At 40.3% G+C, this 22,425-nt stretch overlaps 1 long non-coding RNA gene across 1 annotated transcript in view; it reads right to left on the bottom strand.

Moving 5' to 3' along the window:
* Positions 1 to 234: 234 nt before the first annotated feature.
* Positions 235 to 22,425, bottom strand: part of LOC144218686 (uncharacterized) — a 38,229-nt gene continuing 16,038 nt past the window's right edge. The window contains exon 3 of the long non-coding RNA XR_013331224.1: positions 235 to 297. This is a non-coding gene — a long non-coding RNA (uncharacterized LOC144218686). The remainder of the gene's footprint in view (positions 298 to 22,425) is intronic.

Raw genomic sequence — 22,425 nt, 5'->3', positions numbered from 1 at the left:
AAAGAGCTCACACTGGCTAAATTTAGGATGACCGGAGCATCAGAAGGAATAATGACTATAAAGTGACTGTAACAGTCAATCAATAAAAATCCCTGGTCCTTGTAATGCCCAATCAAAAAGAAGAACAGGGGGGAAAAAAAAGAATTTTTTTCTTTTGCCACTATTGGAGGTGACTATTGCAAGGCCTTAATTCTGAGAGGAGAGAAAAGAAAGGGACAGCAACTCTTACTTTATAGGAGGCGTGGAGGCTCATTTCCCAGTGATGGAAGAAAGTTCTTCTTTATAGAGAGATGCTACCTAATAAAGAAAAAATGGAGACATTGTCAGTTATGCCTTTGGTATGACCTCTCATGGGATCAGTTTTTGGTTTTCTTCCTTGTGTTGCACTATTACCACCAAAGAGTGTCTTTTATAATCCCCTTGTGCACATGCAGAGACCAGTGATAACTTTAGAACAGAATCTGCAAAGTCAAACTTCCACTAGAAAGACAATCTGAATATTCTCTGTAGAGATGGAGTTCTGTGGCGCTTAATAGAATATCTATACCTGCAACTTGGGTGATGAAATGTATGTGTTTCATGGCTTCCCACCTAGGCAAGCACAGATAGCACAGAAAACTGCCAGCTTTCCTGCGTTAAGCCTGGTGGCCCATTTTCATGCAAGGCATCCACTTCAGAACCTCAAGCCACCACTGTTTGAGGACTTTGTTTGAAACAAGAAAGGCAGCATAAAACAATATTTTTCCTGTATACAGAAATTTGCTGGCTTTCTAGAAGACAGATCTCTAGTACCTGAAAGCCCTACAGGAAAACAAATATGTTGCAAGTAAAGGAATATTTATGTGGGACAATTGGACATGGATGAGTTTGTTCATGGCTTACTGGTGGACACTTTTGATCAGATCAATGAGGTCATTCTTTCCATTCAGAGCCTTATACTCTGTTAAGAAAGCTGCTAAGGGGCACCCGGGTGGCTCAGTCGGTTAGGTGTCCAACTGCAGCTCAGGTCATGATCTCATGGTCCGTGGGTTCAAGCCCCGCGTCGGGCTCTGTGCTGACAGCTAGCTCAGAGCCTGGAGTCTGCTTCAGATTCTGTATCTCTCTCTGACCCTCCCCTGCTCACTCTCTCTCTCTCTCTCTCAGAAATAAATAAAACATTTTTTAAAATTAAAAAAAAAAAGAAAGCTGCTAAGCCTTTCTTCCATCCAAACTGCTCCTCTGGAACAGGACACAGGAAGAGGCAATCGCATTGCCTTTTCAATGCTAGGGGGAAAAAAAATGTTTCTGTAGGCTGAAGTAGAGTGATTTTTGTTTTCAGTTTTTCTGTGGGCAAAAAACTGTAGGCACCTGGAATCCTACAGAATTCTTTTGCTGGTTATTTCTGCTCCAGTGATCTTGAAATTAAATGTGTGTTCATGATCCTTAACTTGCTGACATCAAGCATGCAGACAATGCCAAAAATGACCTCACAAAGGAATGGAGGCTGCACGGATTAACCCAAAAGAGTCCTGGAAAAATCTGCCTCAAGCCTGCCCTTGTTTCTAAAAGCGTGCGATGGGACCTCGGATTCTATTACTGTGCTAGTGATCTATGTGAACAAGAGTGTTTCCATCACTGGGCGGCCTAATCCAAAGACAGAAACCATTGAATGTCAAAGACGGCATTTGCGTTTCATCACATAGCGCTCCACAACTTCATACTCCCGTTCAAGCTCAACCACAGCTGCTTTGCTGTTAAATTCATGTCCGACAGATGAAAGGGTATCTTTCCATACTTGTCTGTATGGAAACCTTCATGTGTTTGCAAATCTTTGTAACAGTTTTGCATAATTTTCAAAAACTGGCCGTTAACATCTGCCCGAAAAATGGGAAGGAAGCATAAGCATAAAGATAGTCTTTATTTCCTGTACGAGTGTCAAAAATAAATTTCCTTTGTTGCCAATGGTGTAAAACACTGTCAGTCCATTCGGGTGCATTTTCCTGGGACGTATCCCATTGCTTCCCTTGGCCTGTCAAACCTAGGAAAATAGGGAACGCTGTTAATGGAATGAGGTTCCTACTGGAATTACAGGCATTGGTCAGTAGCTAGGACAGATTCATAAACTGCAGTAGCCTAAAACCTCACCATTATGGGGGTCTCCTCCATCATCTTGCCTAAGCTCATTCTTGCACAGTTGACTTCAAGAAGTGCTAAGTAGCTCTCATGTTCCTCTGAGTTCAAGAATAGAGAGAGGCTCTGACCCTATACATATCCATAGGAAACAGTGAGACAGAAACCCTTATATGTATATCTTGAGGGCTGATCATAGTTCACAATGTGTGCTGTATTTTGAAAATAATTTCCTAGGCATATTTTCTTCTTTTAGGACTGGGAAACAAGGCTGCTACTGAAAATATTTCTGTGATTACAGGGTTGACTCATGACTAGAAATAGATAGTAAAGTACAAACACATGGTCGAATTGCTAATTATGTCATTGGTATTGTATTATCATATAGCATCACATCTGTTTGCCTTTGCTATATGAACCAATGAGAAATTACTAAAATTAATGTGATGGAGAGGTGCAGACCTTCTGGTCTTTGTTAAATACTTATTAATGAACAAAGTAGCTTAAAAGCTATGATGAAATATGAAAATCCAAAACTGACAGCAAATGTAATTTTGTTTGCTTCAGATAAAAGCTATAATTTTCTCATTCGACTTCATTTATAGATATCACACTATTATGGTAACTACAATCTACTCATCTTTACTATGTGTTTAATTAAAAAGGGAAATTTTCCCTCATGGATACACTTAATCTCTTTTGAATCTGTACGTTTCAATGTAGATTTTGGAACAAATGAATACATTCCATAGCACTAGCCAAAGTCAACTGTGGCATTTCTCTCTTTTTTTCTAATTAAAAAAATTTTTTTAAATGTTTTATTTATTTCTGAGAGAGAGGGAGAGACAGCATGAGCAGGGGAGGGTCAAAGAGAGAGGGAGATAAAGAATCTGAAACAGGCTCCAGGCTCTGAGCTGCCAACACAGAGCCCGATGCGGGGCTCAAACCCACCAACCATGAGATCATGACCTGGGGTGAAGTCAGAGCCTTAACCGACTGAATCACCCAGGCGCCCCAGCATTTCTCAAGTGGAAAACATAAATACGAAAATTTTTGCCTACTAGATATAGAACATAAATAGAAAAAAGAACCAAAATCTCTCCAAAAAAAATTTTTTTTAAGCATTCTACTCTTTAAGTTCACTCTTATATATGGTCTTCATAAGATGGGATTTTAGAAACTATGTAAAGTTTCAAAAATGTTACAAAGATCCTCCACAAATATTTTCTCTATTGACTCATCTGACATCTGGGAATTAATACAAAGGGAACAATCATAAATATTTAAAAGGCTATACTAAAAATGTTCATTGCAATGAAAATTATGATTTTTAAAAGTTTCAAGGTCCTACAATTGTTTAAAGGACTGAAAATAATTTAAGTGTACAAAATAAGAAACACCCAAAATAATAAAGATTAATCAAAAGAAAACAGGAGATGATAATTAACTTAAAATTTCTGAAATTAATGAAATAAAGAAAAAATATGGAAAATCGACAGTTGATTATTAAAAAAAAAAAAAGAAAGAAAGAGGGGTGCCTGATTGGCTCAGTCAGTTAAGCGTCCAACTTCAGCTCAGGTCATGATCTCACGGTTCGTGGGTTCAAGCCCTGCATCGGGCTCTGTGCTGACAGCTAGCTCAGAGCCTAGAGCCTGTTTCAGATTCTGTATCTCCCTCTCTCTCTGACCCTCCCCCACTCATACTCTCTCTCTCTCAAAAATCAATAAATATTTTTTAAAAATTAAAAAAAAAGAAATAATATGTTTAACATTAGGAATGAGGGGCGCCTGGGTGGCTTAGTCAGTTGAGTGTCTGGCTTTTGATTTTGGCTCAGGTCATATCTCATTGTTTGTGAGTTCAAGTCCTGCATGGGGCTCTGCACTGATGCTGCCAAGACTGCCCCAGATGTGCTGTCTCTTTTTTTCTCTCTACCCCTCCCCCACTTGCTCTCGCATGCTCTCTCTCGACACAAGCTCTCTCTCTCTCTCTCTCAAAAAAAAAGTTAAAAAAAGGGCACCACAAAAGCTGAATAATAGCTAATCTTTAAAGAACAAATAATTCCTATGTGTAGTTTAAAAACGATAGCAAACCATACAAAAATATAGAAATACCCCATCAGTTTTATGAAACTATCACAACTTAATACCATGTGCCAATAAAGATGGCACAAAAAGAAAACTATACAGCAAATCACCCACAAATTATCTAAATGACCTATCAGTAGGGGCGCCTGTGTGGCTTGGTTGGTTAAGCGTCCGACTTGGGCTCAGGTCATGATCTCATGGTTCGTGGGTTTGAGCCCCGCATCGGGCTGTGTACTGACCGCTCAGAGCCTGGAGCCTGTTTCAGATTCTGTGTCTCCCTCTCTCTCTGACCCTCCCCTGCTCATTCTGTCTCTAACTTTCTCTCAAAAATAAATAAAACATTAAAAAATTAAAAAAAAATAAAATAAATGACCTATCAGCAACCTGCATCCACATAGGCATGGATAAATAAGAGTTAATGCAGAGGCTTCTCTGTGCCAGACCCGTTTCTAAGTCCTTTACACACGTTAATTCATTTAATACTTAAAATGCCCATAACGTAACTACTTTTATTATCCCCATTCTACAGGGAAGAACTGGAGGCAGACAAAATAACCCTCCTGGCATCACACAGTGAGCCTCGGAGTTGGGATTTGAGCCAAGGCAGTCTGGCTCCAGAGTCCAGGTTTTGTACCATAAACAGTAGGGCTGTAACCAAGGAGAACATCTGTAAATATCATTCCACTTCAAACTGGTTCCGTAGACAACAAACTAAAAGAGCACATGATTATACCAATATCCAATCATTTCAAAAAAATGTTTATCTTTGAGAGAGAGAGACAGGGGGTGGGGGTGTCCACGTGTGGGGGAGGGGTAGAGAGAGGGAGACAGAGAATCTGAAGCAGGCTCCACATTGTCAGCACAGAGCCTGAAGCGAGGCTCAAACTCACCAATTGGAAGATCGTCACCTAAGCCAAAATCAAGAGTCCAGTAATTAACCGACTGAGCCACCCAGGCACCCCTAGCCAACAATTTTAAAGGAAGTTGCGTGGGGGCACCTGGTGGCTCAGTCGGTTAAGCGTCCAACTTTGGCTCAGGTCATGATCTCCTGGTTCGTAGGTTCGAGCCCCACGTCGGGCTCTGTTCTGACAGCCAGCTCAGAGCCTGGAGGCTGCTTCAGATTCTGTGTCTCCCTCTCTCTCTGACCCTTCCCTGTTCGCTCGGTCTCTCTCTGTCTCTAAAAAATAAATAAAAAACATTAAGAAAAATTTTAAAAAAATAAAGGAAGTTGCCTGTACCATGCGCATGAGCAGCTCCTAGGTACCATCTTGCTTTGTCAAATATTACAAAGCTACTGTGAAAAAACGGTATTCCTGTCCATTAGCCTAAAGCATTTTACATTTTAATGTCTGTGAGGCAATACTGAAAGAATTTAAAAACACAATATTCATAGTAAACATTGGGGTGCCTGGGTGGCTCAGTTGGTTAAGTCTCCAACTTCGGCTCAGGTCATGATCTCATATTCGTGGGATCGAGCCCTGTGTCAGGTTCTGTGCTGACAGCTCAGAGCCTGGAGCCTGCTTTGGATTCTGTGTCTCCCTCTCTCTCTGCCCCTGCCCCTCACATGCTCTGTCTCAAAAATAAATAAAACATTAAAAAAAATAGAAAACACGATATTCATAGTAAACAAGCTAGTATAATTATTTTAAATATTTACTTACTCCAATATAGAATGCTACCATGACATATCATAGTAGAGGTGTTAAGAGAACAACGAAATAAAATAGAGATGACGGGAACAAATCCAAAGACAGAGAGTAACTCGATATGTAATCAAGTTGACATTTCAACTCAGGGTAATGTATGACTATGTGAATAAATAGTGTTGGAATAATTTACTTTCCACCTGAACTAGACCCACAAACAATAAAACTCCATACTTCTATATCTTTTAATTATGTGAGAAAAGATACCATAAATTAAGTGGAAAAGCAAATAGAATGGAGCAAAATAACTGTACTGTATGTGACAGGGCAAGTGTCATTTCCCCAAATATACAAATTCTTCCTCTTAATTCATAAGAAAGACAAATAACCCAACAAAAGAATTGGCAAAGATAGGAAAAGGGTATTCACACCTCAAATGCAATCAGTAACAAATGCTTGAAAATATGCATAACCCTATTAGTAGTTGGGAAATGCAAGTTAAGCAAGACAATTTTTCTACTTTGAATTATTGAGAGCAACAGAATCTGATGTTGTTGAGGGTGTAGCTGAATCTGGCAATTTCGCATACAGCTGATGAGAATGTCAATTGCTACAATCTATTATGAAATTAATCTGGGACTGTCTACTGAAAATTAAAATATCCAAAATTTAAAAATCCTAAAAATGCTTTTAGCTGGGGGGAGGGGGGGATGGGCATGGAGGAGGACACTTGTGGGGATGAGCACTGAGTGTTATGTGGAAACTAATTTGACAATAAACTATTAAAAAAAAAATGCTTTTAGGATTTCACTTAGAAGACTATAGCCTATAGAAATAAAAAGCTATGTATAAGAATCTATGTTTAAGAATCTTTATTATGGAATTATTTATAATGTAAAAAATTCACCTATAAACACACTGAACATACATCATAAGGAAGAGTTGAATAAATTGATATTGCCATACCATGTACTATTATTTATTATGCAGCTATTAGAAAGTGAGTTAGGTGTACATTATTGCTTTGGAAATATCTATGATATATTACTAAGTGAAAAAAGACATTGTGGAAAAGTGTATGTGGTGTAATGCTATTTTTTAAAATATTTTTTCTAATGTTTATTTATTTTTGAGAGAGAGAGCGCGCAAGCAGGGGAGGGGCAGAGAGAGAGGGAGACACAGAATCCAAAGCAGGCTCCAGGCTCTGAGCTGTCAGCACAGAGCCCCATGCGGGGCTCAAACGCACAAGATGCACAAGATGTGAGATCATGACCTGAGCCAAAGTTGGACGCTTAACTGACTGAGCCACCCAGGCGCCCCTATAATGCTATTTTTAAACAAACTCTCCCTGTGTGTGTGTATGTGTGGGTGCACATATAGATATAAAAACACAAGTATAGAAGGCTGCACAGCACACTGCTACATTTATCTTGGGGGAGGGCAGGAGTAGAGGGCAGATTATTAAATTTCTTAAATGCTTCTGTATAATTTGACTTGCTAAACCATGTCACCTTTGTTATTTGAAAAATCGAATAAAGTTCAAGCAATAGGGAAAATGGTCTAAATATTAACACTGAATCACAACCCAGACAGTTCTGGGGGAACCGCGTCCAAAACCCAAAGCACCATTAGCGTTAGTGACTGAGTCCCTGAGAATATGAGGCCCGAGGAATTCCCACACTGGTTTCAAACAAACTAGAAATAGTCAGAGGAGTAACTTGAGCATTTTTTAGTAAATTCCACCACATCTGGAATATAAATATCTAAGTTTCCTATGAATTAAAATGTTTTATGGTGAATGATTCTTTAAAATAACTAAGTAGGCTTAAAGTAAAATATAGATAACAGGAAGATACCCCTACATTCTAACAAAAACTTGCTCTAAAATATTCAAATAAGTATTAAACTTATTTGGAAAGGACTTGGGGCACCTGGGTGGCTTAGTCGGTTGAGCGTCCGACTTTCGCTTAGGTCATGATCTCGCGGTTCATGGGTTCGAGCCCCGCGTCGGGCTCTGTAGTGACTGCCAGCTCAGAGCCTGGAGCCTATTTCAGAGTCTATGTCTCCCTCTCTCTCTGACCCTCCCCTGCTCACGCTCTCTCTCTCTCTCCTAGAAATAAATAAAACATTAAAAAAACTTTAAAAAAAAATTATTTGGAAAGGACCTAAATTTCCATGTGCAAATGATAAAAGTTATTGTACAATGAAAAATTGTGTTATTATGAAAAATTATTTAGGAAGATTTTATCAATATTTGGAAAATGTAAGGGATATAATATTACCTTTAAAAAGTATGATACACAATTCTACATTCTTATGATCACAACCAAGGAAAATGACAGCAGCAATAATACAACTTTTGTATAGAAAAAAAAGACCAAAAGGAAATAGACTTAACACATCAACAAGTGAACAAGTGATAGACTTTGGGAGTTGTCTAATAAGGAATTTTTTGTCTTTTTTTCTATTTTCTATATTTTCCAAATATTCTAATTGTTATTCTATAGCACTTAATTTTTATAAGTGTATTAGAGCTTTATTTTTATGCATTTATGTATGAATATTTACATATTTATTATTTTTTAATATTAAATTTTTTTTAATGTTTACTTTTGAAAGCGAGAGTATCATGCATATGAGCAGGGGAGGAACAGAGAGAGAAGGAGACAGAAAATCAGAAGCAGGCTCTGCACTGGCAGCAAAGAGCCCAATGTGGGGCTTGAACTCACAAACTGTGAGATTATGACCTGAGCTGAAGTTGGATGCTTTAACCCACTGAGCCATCCAAGTGCCCAGTATTTATTATTATATGTAGCCTGTTTTATACCTAAATAATACTGATTATTAGTAGCAAATGATTACTAATTGTTAGTACTACTAGTACAAAATACTAATACTACTATATATTAGTAGTAATTATATACAGATAAAGTGTCTTATATTATAATGCAATGAACAGTATGTATGAAATTTGGATAGTAGATATTTGAACTATCATATAGTAAGTTCTATACAATATGTACAAATAATGACTTTATAATATTACATATAGTACTTTACTCCTTAATATAGTAATAGTTATTTAGTAAATAATTATTGAGGGATAAATAAGAAACCTAAGTATGGTAAGGCAATAAACACTATTTGGACAGTTAATCTTACCTTGTAATTGTATAAAAGATTTACTTCCTAGAGCTCAACGCTAAGACCTCATAGATTATTTGCTTCAACCACTAAATATCATGCTTCATTAGCAGTTTGGAATTTCAGCCCCCATTAACTAACCCTTGCCATTCTGTGCCTACATTCTAGCGCATTAGTTTAAAGCAGTTTCTGCTGACAGTGTTCAAGACTTCTGAAAAAGCCATATTAGTAGCCAATAAAGAAGCACGATTATGTTAATCCAGCGTAGCACACCCACCATGATATCCCATAGCAAAGAGGCTAAACGGCTCCAAATAACTGACACAATACAGAAAAAGTCTGAGGGAAACAGGAATTTGTCTCCTGCAATCTTACTGGACCCTAGCTTAGCATTTCACAGCCTCTGTCAATAGATATCATGTCTCTACGTGGCCATGTTACTTAGGGGATAATGATATGTCAATAGAGACTATTCCTATTTGTAGGGTGCCTTGCTGGCTCAGTCAGAGGAGCATGCAACTCTTGATCTCAGGGTCATGAGTTAGAGCTCTGTGTCAGGTATAGAGATTACTTAAACAAATAAAACTAAAAAAAAAAACAAAACCCACAATATTCCAACTTCTGACTCCTCTCTTCTGCACCTAGTTGAATGCTGGTGTTTCTCTCCCCATGTCCATTTGCCAACCAGCAAACTTGGTAGCAGTAAGGAAACGGGTGAGCTAATGATGACAAGGATCAAAGTCCCATATCAGTACCTCCCCCTAAATGTCCTTTTTTTTTTAATGTTTTATTTATTTTTGAGAGAAAGAGAGAGAGACAGCGTGAGCAGGGGAGGGTCAGAGAGAGAGGGGGATACAGAATCCGAAACAGGCTCCAGGCTCTAAGCTTGCTGTCAGCACAGAGCCCGACGCGGGGCTCGAACCCATGAACCATGAGATCATGATCTGAATAGGTTAAGTCAGATGCTTAACCGACTGAGCTACCCAGGCGCACCATAAATTTCCTTTTTGGGGGAGGGTTCTCTAACTCACTAGAATAAGAGACACTGATATTGGTATTATGTCTCGACCCTCATTAGCTTCCAAGAAAGTTTCCACCCCGAGTCAATAGGAAACCCAGGAAAGTCATCAAGGCCAAAGGAAACCACTTTTTCAGCATCCACTATGTACCAGAGAAACCCATTCAAACTAGGGAAGGTAAAGTGGCGAGTGGGAATAATTCAGGGCATCAGGGAAATCTCCCCAAATCAAAGCGTCATAGGCGTGCGTGAGTCTAGAAGCAGAATCAGTCCTAATCAAGGTCTTGCCCCCATCTGGCAGGCTTCACTCACCATCTCTGCTGGAGCCTTGACCTATTTCTCACTCACATGGGCTCTGGCTCCCACTCTCTCTCTTGCCTCCCACCTTCTGTCCCCCTAACTCCTGATGGGCCCAGTGTAGCCTTGCTCTAAATGACCTTTCAGCCTCACATGGGTTAAAATTTCCCCGGGGTCTCTTAATTCAAATTCTAGACACGAGGAAGTGTGATCACGGAATCTATGAGTGAATACAGTCATGAATGAATCAATCAATAATTTAGTAAATCCAGCATTCTTCTCCTTTGAGGTAGAACATTTTGTTGAAGAGAAACAAGCCATGGAACTCACTTATTTGCTCAAAACATCCACAGGTAGAGAAATTTGCAAAGATGACTCTGGGTACGCAATCTATTTCATTATGAAGGACATTTTTTGCATAATATTTTGGTGTTTCTGTTTAAAGTCTCTTATATTTGTGCTCCCAAACTGTACCTATTAACATAGCATCATTTTGGGACTCCTGGGTGGGTCGGTTGGTTAAGTGTCTGACTTCAGCTTAGGTCTTGATCTTGTGGTTCATGAGATCGAGCCCCTCATCAGGCCCTGTGCTGACAGCTCGGAGCCTGGAGCCTGCTCCAGATTCTGTGTCTCCTTCTTTCTCTGCTCCTCCCCTGCGCTCTCTCTCTCTCTCTCTCTCTCTCTCAAAAATAAACATTAAAAAATAGCATCATATTGAGTAATTTCCAGTAAAATGTAACAGAACAAAATCTTGTACCTTATAAGTCAGGCCCTTGTCAAGTACTTTATTATTTCACTTAGTCTTTACAACACCTAAAGAATAGGTACTATGATTAGACCCCTGAGTGAAGACATTTAGGCTCAGAGTATCTAGAAATCATTTTCATGCTGCCATAGCGGAGGTAGGATTCCCAGAGTCTCTCTGTCTGTAGCCATTGCCCTATATAGCCTACTTCGTAATCCGCAGTGAAAAAACACTTTTTAAGCCTTGTGTTATATAAATCTAGTTAACACAGTTTGCTACACCTTCAGTGGTTAAACATTGTGACTAGTCAGCAGTTAACTTGAAAATACAATAGAGCTGGCAAAATGAAAAGCTGATATTTGTCATCTTTAAAGTTTCTTTAAAGCACTTTGGATTCCAAACACTGGCAATCGATTCAAAACTCGACATTTTGCAAGATGTTCATCTCAGCCCCTGCACTGTCATCGGCCAGAACTAGCAAGACAGAGTTGAAGTCGGTCCTCATTCATAGTGAAGGTGTCCTGTGGAATTGTTCCTGATCGGCAAAGTTGAAAACAGCATTTCTAGATTCCAACTCTATTTGCCATATCATTTAAAGATCATTAGCCACTACTTAAAAATATACATAAATTCACAATTGAAAAGGCAATATCTAACATAAAACATTGAACGTGTACTATCCTTTGGAGTGTGATTATTATATATTTTGGTGCTCTCAATTATCACCAAAACCCCAGCATGTCACTGCATATCCAGTTCTGTGTTACTATAAGACAGGACTCCCTTGACCATATTACATGACGTCATAGCAGTTGTCCCTCAGTGCATCGTCCTGGCAGCACTTTTACCATCACAGCCCAAAGATGGCCTCTCCAGTCCTCTAAATCTCTAACAAAGCAAGATGTGTCTTCGTTATCTACCTAATGGCCTCAATTGTCCCTGGCCCTCTGGGTAGGAATGTTGGTCTGAAATGGCATGACGTCATCTGGAGTTCCATGTTGCATTTCTTCTTCAGTGGGTTGAGCTCTACTGCAGTCCAGACCGGGGTGGGGGTGGGGGGGCAGATTCTGGTAAACCCACACTTATGTTCTGTTTTTCTGCCTCGCTAGAGTATTAACTCTAAGGGTCACAGTTCAGGTCCAGCCTCTCATATCATCATATCTTACATCCCTGAGGTTTTCTTCGCTCTCAAAAATATGACTTCATTGGTCAATATTATCTGGCACGAATCTGGCTCTAATAACTTCTCCAGGTATATAGGTTCTTCTACTAACCTTGCTTACATTTCAAGTATACCTTTAGTTTGTAGAACTATTTCAGAGAGAAATCAAAGGCTTCAGTATCTGGATATAGGATAGAAGTTTTCACAAAATTATCACTGTCTTTTCCTCTCCTTCCTTTCTTCCTTCCCTTCCTCTTTTTTTAAAAAATTTTTTACTTTTTTTTTTGAGAGACAGAGATAGAGTGTGAGTGGGAAAGGACAGAGAGAGAGGGAGTCACAGATTCCGAAGCCAGCTCCAGGCTCTGAGCTGTCAGCACACAGCCCCACATGGGGCTTCAACTCACGAACCGTGAGATCATGACTTGAACTGAAGTCAGATGCTTAGCCAACTGAGCCACCCAGGCGCCCCCCTTCCTTCCCTCTTTCCTTTCTTCCTTCCCTCCCTCCTTTCCTCCTTCCTTCTTTCCTTCCTTTTATTTTTTAACCTTTTGACCTCCTTCTCCTTAAAAAAAAAAATTTAGCCAAACAGAGGTAGAATTCACTTGACTTCATCATTCAAGTCTTTCCATTCTAATCAACTGCAACAAAAATCTATTTTGCCAAGAATTTCCCTTTTCTTCTTTGAATAGCACAGGCAAACTACCAATACTCAACCCATAAAGGGCGAAAGGAGGGATCTCCTTAAAGATGGATTGGATCCGTGGAAAAGATACATGGAGGGAAATAATATCCGCTGAAAACCTTTTCCCTGAGGTTCTCCCTGCTATGGAGAGGAAGTCAGAGCTGTCGGAGAGGTATTCTGAGGTCTTTGTGGCAGTCTCTGTATCTCCTTATTCCCGTGTTTCTAGAAACAGCAATTTCACTTCCAGGGATTAATTACAACAATAATTAGAATGACAAGACAAGATATATCCCTTGTTCCTGACTCTTGCAAACTATACTATATGGGGCAGAGGCTCTTTGCTTCTGCCTAAATGTGCTCTACCTCTCCCCATGTACATCAGTTATCCTGCAAATTGGGAACCAGCCATAGCCGTTAAGAGCTACATTGTTATTCCTTAGTTTGATTAATCCTCTTCCTCCAGAGCACATGTCTGGACGATGGCATCTGTCCTAAAGAGCTCCCATCTGGAGAGACACAGTCCTCCTTTCTTTCCATCTGCGTATGCAAGATTCATTGTCATGAAATGGGTTTTAAAAATAGTATTAAATATTTGATTTAATTAACCCACAGAAAATGTCTTCTAAAACTTCAAACTGCAGAAAGGAAACATGAGATTCAGATAAGTAAAGCAGTTCCATCTTTTTTTTTTTTTAAAGAAAAAAATCACATCGTATCTTGTCAGGATGGTTTGGATTTGTAGCAATAATTGATTCATACAGCGTGTGCGCACTGAGCTTCCCACTGTAGAAGCCTACATGTGCTGTGGGTGTTCAATAATGTACGTTTTAATTAATGATTTTTTTTCTGTAACTGAAATGCCAGTATGAATGTGGTGCATCTGCTGAGGACAGAGTTCGGCAGAGCCTCTCAAGAATAGAACTAAAATAAGAGACAACAGCCCGCTTACCACAAGAGACTTGTTGGTCAATGAAATCTGCTCCCTTGAAACGTTTGGTCTTAGGCAGAGAGAACTGTCAAGAGTCCATTCTCCTCACGAAGAACTTCTGGTCACCTTCATTGTTGTGCACAGACTGCGGCTACAATCAACTGAATGAGGTATTTGGGTCTTTACTTTATGCTCGGAAGTTGCCTCTGTTGGCCTCATTCACACTTTGGACTGTGCGCCCCCTCAGAGGATCAGATGGAACTAGGTTTTGAAACCGAGTTGCCACTTATGAGCTGTGTGACCCCGTGTAACTTGTTTGACTGAGCCTCAATGTCTCCATCTGTAAAATGAGTATTCAGTGAGACAGGATCTGTCCAGGCACAAAAATTTCTCATTCATAATGAGAACTTGATTATTTTATATTCAGACAATGTGGACGTTTACTAATACATAGTCCTTTGGGAGAAACATGTCATAAAGTTCCCAGTTTTTCTACAAGTCTAGGGGTTTTTAAATCAAGAGCAGAATGGAAAAATTCTTACTTTGTTTTGATTCGTGACAGTGTCTACATGCTGAGCACAGATTTTTGACCCTCTTGTCTCTGGAAATCCCATTAAAGTAAGAGCACAGGAAAACAAAAGGAACAAAAAGCAAAGTTATTCAGAGGGTGACCTTGCAGATGAGAGATTTAAGCAAATTTCTGGAAGGCAGCAACAGATAGAAGTTCAATAGCTGAGGAGGTGGCAGTCTAGAATATTCCAGAAGGTAGGTGCAGTGGAGAAGGGAACTAATCTTCTCAACACGGCTCCAGTGTGGTTCTGGGTTCAGGTATGACTGACAAATGGGATGAAGGAGCTAAAAACATAGGGATAAATGGAACATGCTGAGTATGAAGCAGTTAACTCCTCCCTGGCCAGCTACTGTATTTACACCCAGGGGAAAAACCCAAAGGTTCTCTAAAGAAATGGAGCGAACTCTCAGTTGAGACCAGGACCACAAGCAAAGGGGTTCCAGATTTTGTTACTTAGTAGGTGCCCAGGGAAAAGCCACCTCTTAGGCCGATATCCCTTCAGCCAACAAACCACACATGTATTCTCAGATCTCCCATTCAGCCTTTCTATTAGACTGGAGAGTTGATCTTGGAGAAAAGAAATAACTCAATTAATATGAGACCTTTCAAAAATCTGTTAGTGTCTTCAGAGAATCTATAAGACATAGTACTCATAAAAAGTACTTAACTCCATAAAGGGGCGCTTAGAAAACAAGAACAAAACTTCGGATCATACGATAAGTCCTGGGGATGTAATGTACATAATGGTCACTAGAGTTTGTAATATCATATTGTGTTTTTGAAAGTCGCTAACAGAGTAAATCTTAAAAATTTTCATCACAAGAAAAAAATTCTAACAGATGTGGTCACAGATGTTAACTGAACTTATTGGGGTAATCATTTTGCAATATGCGTATATACCAAATAATTAGGCTGCACACCTTAAACTAATACAGTGTTGGGGTGCCTGCGTGGCTCAGTCAGTTAAGCATCCGACTTTGGCTTAGGTCATGATCTCCCATTTCATGGGTTCAAGCCCCACATTGGGTTCTGTGCGGACAGCTCAGAGCCTGGAGCCTGCTTTGGAGCCTCTGTCTCCTTCTCTCTCTGCCCCTCCCACACATGCTCTGTCTCTCTCTGTCTCAAAAATAAATTTTAAAAATTAAAAACAACTAATACAGTGCTATATATCAATTAGATCTCAATCTGAAAAGAGAAAAAAGAAAACAAGAACAAGATCTTTGAAATAAGAAAAGTTGGTGATAAAAAAATGTAAAATCAAAGGAATAATTGGAAAATGCAGTTAGAGAACCCCTCCTAAAAGGAATAACAATAGAAACAAACCCTCAAAGAAATAGATAATAGACACAGAGGATCAATCCATTCAACTAGTAAATTCTAAGAATTGTGAGCCAAGGAGACTAAATGAAAAAAAGAATGTCCAGTGTTTTATTGCCATTATATTATTCTCTATGCCCCTTCAGATGTCTTGAATATGTATTGATTTTTAGAGACCCAAACTCAGATATGTCATTGTGAAATTTCAGGGCACCAAGAATAAAAGAATATTATTTTTTTTAAGTTTTTTAATGTTTTATTTATTTTTGAGAGAGAGATAGAGACAGCATGAGCAGGGGAGGGCCAGAGAGAGAGGGAGACACAGAATCTGAAGACAGACTCCAGGCTCTAAGCTAGCTACCAGCACAGAGCCCGACATAGGGCTCGAACCCATGAACTGTGAGATCATGACCTGAGCCAAAGTCGGATGCTCAGCCAGCTGAGCTACCCAGGCACCCCAAATAAAAGAATATTCTAAATCTTCAAGAGAGCAACAGCAGGTCACCCTCAGGAAATAAAACTCAATGGCATTAGCCTTCTCAGCAGCAAATTTCTGAGGAGAAATAGTTTCGAATCACGGGTGCGATGCAAAAGCTATCAACTTGGTGTGGAAAATGGTCATTTTCCTTTTATGACATCCAAGGATTCATGGGGTTTAGATTGCACTGTTTCTGAAGAATTCACCTGCAGGTTATCACCAAGACAGAGGATCATACGGGACCTAAGAAACCATATCACTAACCAGGAATCTAATGAAATACTTCAAGGTGCCACCTGAGTAGCTATTCTGAAAAAAAAATCAGTCCGAGTTAGAATGTGAAATCACAGCACTGCAAGTGGAACACTCTCCAAGAGGCAAAAGAAGAAACAATTCAATCAGCAGAATCAATAGGATTTGCAAATATCAGTGAAGAAGGCACATTATTTTCCATTCACCAGCAACAATAACAAGAGAGAAAGCAATCAGAAAGTAGGGAAAAATCAATTTAAAAAATCACTATTCAAATATACAGCAACTAAATGGGAGTGTGGTTCTGAATAACCGATAGAATCTAAGAAGAGAAGACATTTGACCTTGATGCCTAGAACACTTCCCTTTGGGAGGTTCAAGTTTCATGACAATGAAACCAGAGAGGTATGTTCAAAGACATGACATGGCTCTGTGATAAACCAGCCAGGATTCATTAAAGAGTGAACACTGTTGTTGTTTTAGTTTTTTTCTTTTTCCTAGTTCAACACATAGAATTAACCAATAAACAAAGCACAGGAGGCTTAATTATGATTACAAAACAAAATATAAATTTATCAGAGGTGTCTGGGTGGCTCAGTCAGTTAAGTGTCCAACTTTAGCTCAGGTCGTGATCTCGTGGTTTGTGAGTTCGAGCCCTGCATCAAGGCTGTCTGCTCTCAGCACAGAGCCCACTTCAGATCCTGTCTTCCTCTCTGTCTCTCCCCTGCTTGCATGTACTCTCTCTCTCCCTCCTTCTCTCTCTCAAAAATAAATAAACATTAAGAAAAACAATATAGGGGCACCTGGGTGGCTCAATCAGTTAAGCATCTGACTTTGGCTCAGGTCATGATCACATGGTTCGTGAGTTAGAGCCCCGCGTTGGGCTCTGTGCTGACAGCTCAGAGCCTGTAACCTGCTTCGAATTCTGTGACTCTCTGTCTCTTTCTCTCCCTCCCTGCTCACATGCTCACTTTCTCTCACTCTCTTTCTCTCTATAAAAAATAAACATTAAAAAAAACCCAGAATATAGATTTATCAACATTGACAGTATGAAGGTTAGAAAACAGCAAACAGAGGTAAGGAAATAAGGGAGGGAAGAAAGGGTAAGGGTGTTAATCCACTCAACATAAAAGGAGCAATCATGACAGCCTGTGAAAGCCAATGGAATAAGAAATAGTTTTTAGCATATTGTTTACAGTTATAAAGAAACTAAAAATAGAAATACAAAAATACAAAGTGGGACAATGCAGGAACTAAATCCTTACCCATGATAGCAGAAAATCAATATTTAATATCCAAAGTTGGCAGATCAAGAAGTGGCGAGGTAAGTGTTATTTAGAGATGCATTAGGTAACCACTAACAGAACTTACAACATAAATGATTAACAGTGGCAGCTTGGGGAGAGACAGACTGGAAGTAAGAAGCACTGATATGGGGATTGGTATTTTCCCATTATAAGTTGTTCTGAATTGCTTGAATTTTTTTAGCTGTGTACTTTACAGCTTGGATTAAAAAATACCTAAATTTTTAAAAGTCTAAATTATGATATTTCACTCCATTTACAGAAAACAATTTAACAGGGACTCAAACTCTAGGCCTCTACTAAGTACCTACATTCCACAGCTGTAATGAAATAAAACCCAGGTTCAAAATCCTCATACAGATGTATTCTGAGATATCGATATACCTTTATGAACGAAAAATAACACGATGTTTCAAACAGATTCAGTGTTGAGTTTAATCTTAATTTAATTTTTAAAAATTGTGATTGAAAACATATGATGAAGACAATGACTCCATCCTACCAAAATATTTAATTAAACTAGAACATCGTTTTCTCTGCACAACTTCTTGGGAATTTACATGACCCCCAAGGTTTGGCAAAATCAAAGAAAATGTTCCACTTTGATTCTGAAGAGAGGCTAACAGAAAGAACTGGGTAGGGTGAGGTGAAATCTGTACTTAAAACATATTTTTAATATAAGAGCCGCTAACTTAGAATCAGCTACTCTATATTTGTTATATTTGATCATCATGCAAGTACACAGTTTAGATTTTATAATGTGATATCCGTATTTAAAAAAATTTTAGGGGTGCCTGGGTGTCTCAGTCAGTTAAGCATCCAAGTCTTGATTTCTGCTGAGGTCTCATAGTTCCTGAGATGGAGCCCCTCATCAGGCTCTGTGCTGACAGCAAGAAGCCTGTTTGTGATTCTCTCCCTTTCTCTCTGCCTCTCCCCAGCTTGAGTGTGCTGTCTCTATCTCAGAAATAAATAAATAAACATTAAAAAAAAATTTTTTTTTTAATTTACTTCTAGGAGAGAGAGAGACAGCATGAGCAGGGGAGGGTCAGAGAGAGAGGGAGACACAGAATTGGAAACAGGCTCCAGGCTCTGAGCTGGCAGTCAGCACAGAGCCCGATGCGGGGCTTGAACCCACGAACCGTGAGATCATGACCTAAACGAAAGTCGGACGCTCGACCGACTAAGCCACCCAGGCGCCCCGAAACATTAAAAAATTTTTAAATTCCAGTATAATTAACATACAGTGTTATACTCATTTCAGGTGTCACAATATCTTATGTTTTTAAGGAAAAGAGAAGGAAGCCTCGACCTATGTCTTTTTTTTACTAATTAAAAAATATAGCTTGTAAATCGAAGGTTTCCTCTTACTTCTAATAGGCCCATTAAGATGTAACCTAATGATACTTACCAGTGTGGGTTTTCCAGAAGCAGAAGTCTGGGGTCCAAGATGTTTACTAATGATCAATACTTGTGAAAGCTGCGTGCAGAACTGGGCAGAGGGAGAAAGGGCCCCCAGTGGGCTTCAGTCCTCACAAAGCCCACGAACCAGGTGGGAAGCTTCGGAGAAAGTAACACATATTACAGTTGTCCTTCATTGGACTGAAGTGGCTGGGCCTTTATTCTTTACCTCAAGGGGCGCCTGGGTGGCTCAGTGGGTTAAGCGTCTGACTTCAGCTCAGGTCATGAGCTCATGGTTTGTGCGTTTGAGCCCCATATCAGGCTCTCTGCTGTCAGCACAGAGCCCATTTCAGATCTTCTGTCTCCTTCTCTCTGTACCTCTCTCTCCCCCTCTCAAAAATTAAAAAAAAAACAAAACAACTATTTCTATTCCACGTCGAGATGCAGGCTGCCTAGGACGGGCAGGATCCCAGACCCAGCTGCTCTCCGGGGCCCAGGCAAGCCCAGGAGGAGCCATCGGCTGGGAGCTGTGTTGGGTCAACCACCCCACAGCTGAAGTGAACCTTCCTTGAGGGGGATGTGGTAGCCCAGCTCCAGGGCTCCCTTCCCACTGACTTGTGTAGTTAAATGCAAAAAAGCACCTATCTCATCATGGAGACCCACACATGGCAGGCTGATGGCGTCGTGAGTAGTGCTGTACCCCACGGCGACTGTAGGAGATGACCTTGCCGGCTGTAGGAGATGACCTTGCCGGTTGTTTTAGTCATTCCTGCTCCTGCTCCAAAATTGCTTTTGTATCCACACCTCCATGTACTTGGAAACATCTTCTTGTCCATCTCTGTTAACTTTGCCTCCTTTGGCTTTGGATCCTGACTCCACCTCTCCACATAGCCTCCTGTGATTCACAGCCTCATTTTGGACAGTTGTGAAACAGCTTGTGGGAACCTCACCCAAATGGGAGGTGGAAGGCCGCAGATCACCAGATGGGTTCCAGAGCACCCCGCCTCCTGGCCCCAATTGTGACGAGCAAGGCGTCAGACACGTGAGCCACCGAGGCTGGGCAAGTCTGGGAACTCAGCAAAGACAAAGCAAGTCTGCCCTCCATTGGAAGTGTCTCCAGAGGTGGTTGAGCCAACCACCCATTCATCAGTTTGCTGCTGCCTGCAAACTTAGGGCAACAGCCACCCCATCTCTCAGGTCACATGGGTCAGTGACCAACCCTGAGTGCCTGAGGAGGTCTTCTAGCCCAGGTCTGGCCAGTCAAATGGTTTTGGACAGAACAACTGGGTCAGAAATGGACACCTGACCCAGCCAGGGCAATAAAACTCTACTCCAAGACTTATTATTGAAAGGGTTGCTTTTTCTCCATGGGAAATTCTCTGTGTAAGACTATGCTAAACATCAATTCAGCCATATCTGAAATGGGCCTTTCATCCACAAGAGCCAATAAATTCCTTTCTGTGCCTCCATTTCTTTCTGTGCTTGAAACGGGTTTTTCTATCCTATCCCAATCTCCTTACAAAGAGCTGGTCCAGTTGACTTGATGGGAAACTCACCACTCTTGCCTGCACCTAATCAAAACCATCTTTGGAAGTTCACCCTTTATTCAGCCCCATGCAGCTATAATAGGCATGGGCATTCATCCAAATATTCTGTCTACATCAGGGTTCTCAAACTTGGCAGCACATCAGAACTAATGGGGAAACTTGAAAATGGGAGAGTCCTGGGCCTCCCCCTCGGTCTACAGAATCAGAATTTCTGGGTTTATTGGCCAAAGAATGTGTAGTTTTAAAAAGCTCTGTAGATAATTTTAACCTGTTGTCAGATTTAAGAGCTACTGATTCCATCATGCCAAGTCACTGTCCTATTGAGTGTAATAAATTGGCCAGCTGAAATACAGTCATGTGCACGCCTCCTACATGTTTGTGTCCTATTTTCTACAGATGTGGTCCTTAAGTTCAATGAGCAAACATGTATCCTTCCCAAAGAAACAGCAGCTCTGATGGAAGAAAATTTGGGTGGAGAAAATCAAAAAATGGATTTACCATGAAGCCAATAGAGCATAAGTTTCATGGCCCCTCATGGGAAGCACCTGTGTTTCCATGGCCATGTGTTCTTGTAAAATTTGTATTTTAACCACAAGTGTCTACTGTCTCTTTCCTACTTCGGCTTCTCCTCAATCATATTCCCCCTCTTCAGTCATGTTGGGTTATGAGCCATGGGCATTTTTTGGACCATGACTAAGGAAGTTGATGGGGTTACGTATAGTTTTGGTTTAGTGGGATCGTTCTGTGGCTCACAGCCTCTCCTGTGTGTAATTTAGTCATTGCCAGCTGCCTTGGTACAAGAACAACTTCAGAAATGGTCCTAACACCCACTCTACCCACATGGTCCACTTTGATAAATGAAAGTGCAGGGTCTGACATGACCCTCATAATATGCCACAACGTTAGGAACACCAAAGACCAGCTGGTCCAAGAGTGTTATCAATTCACAAAGTACTGAAGCTTAGTTCCTGCAACAACAAACCTCTAAATGTCTTGAAATCCTATAAGTCTGTGAAAGACACTTGAGAGAATTTTCCTACAATTGGTAACAATCCTAAAAATGTACCAATAATAAGTTTTGAAGCCAAAAGAAACCTTTCCACACTATCAATTAAAAAAAAAACCACACATAATTTTGGGATGCCTGGGTGGCTCAGTCGATTAAGCATCTGGCTCTTGGTTTTGGCTCAGGTCATGATCTCATGGTTCATGAGTTCAAGCCCCACATCAGGCTCCACGCTGTCAGCAAAGAGCCTGCTTGGGATTTACTCTCTCTCCTTTACACTCCTCTCCCTTGCTTGCTTGCGCTCTCAAAGTAAATAAACTTAAAAATTTTAAAAACAATACAAAGATATCATTTCACCCATGGAAACAAAATAAAACATCATTTCATCTACCATAATGATTCACCATCAATCCATTACTGGATTAATCCAATCAGGGGACTGTCTGATTTCTCCTTCTAGTCTCTCAGTAGAAAGTATGACAAAATCACTTTTGCAAGAAGAGGCAATCAAAGGGTGCTTGGGTGGCTCAGTCGGTTGAGTGGCCGACTCTTGACTTCAGCTCAGGTCATGATCTCGCAGTTCATGAGTTCACGCCCCTGCATTAGGCTCAGCACTGACAGTATGGAGCCTGCTTGGGATTCTCTCTCTCTTCTCCTCCCCCACTGGCTCATTCTCTCTCTCTCTCTCTCTCTCAAAAGAAATAAACTTTAAAAAAAAGAATAGGCAATCAAACATA

Source organism: Crocuta crocuta, unplaced genomic scaffold (assembly GCF_008692635.1).
Source record: "Crocuta crocuta isolate KB4526 unplaced genomic scaffold, BGI_CrCroc_1.0 scaffold229, whole genome shotgun sequence".
In the NCBI taxonomy this organism is placed as follows: Eukaryota; Metazoa; Chordata; class Mammalia; order Carnivora; family Hyaenidae; genus Crocuta; species Crocuta crocuta.
This window is presented reverse-complemented; position numbering and strand designations above follow the sequence as displayed.